The following is a 669-nucleotide window of genomic DNA, read 5'->3' as shown; positions in this document are numbered from 1 at the left end:
TTTTTTAAAAAAATTTATAATTTTTGGTATGCAAACTTTGTAAGGTTTGTAAAATACATCAAATATGTAAGATTTGATATCTCTGTTAGGATTGCAAACAGAGCAGAGCCAGAGGCAAAAGGAGTCTCCCACCTCCCGCCTCTGTTTATTCTCTGGTCCGAACAGATTGGAACACAGCGAATTTTTGGCAAATCAGAACAGACTCAGAATGGATTTTTTTTTTTTTTTTATAGTCTTTTATCTTCTATCTACCGCTTTATTCGGAGCGGGTCGAAAGGTGAGCTCTACCGATTCCGATCCATTTGCATCCCTAATCACCCTAGTTTATTTTCTTTATTAAGTAATTACTTATCCTATTCTTTTTTTGTAACGAATGGAGTTTTGCCACGTGTACAGTCGTAGTAAATTTGTACTTCTCGTATGGTAGAGAATCTAGGGCACATCATTTTCGTGTGATTTGACCTTTGACCGGGGCCCCGACAAGCACTGAGCACAAGCCAACGCATTTTGTTCACATTTATTTATTATATTTTAATTTTTTTATTTTATCTCATTTTATTCTATTTTTGGGGGTCAAAAATGCATGAAAAACCCCCAACTATAATTCATTTTGAAATAGGGGACTCAACTATTTCTTTTTTAAAATTTAGCTATGTTGGAAATAACAAC

The sequence above is a fragment of the Ananas comosus genome, unplaced genomic scaffold (genome assembly GCF_001540865.1).
Source record: "Ananas comosus cultivar F153 unplaced genomic scaffold, ASM154086v1, whole genome shotgun sequence".
NCBI lineage: Eukaryota > Viridiplantae > Streptophyta > Magnoliopsida > Poales > Bromeliaceae > Ananas > Ananas comosus.
This window is presented reverse-complemented; position numbering follows the sequence as displayed.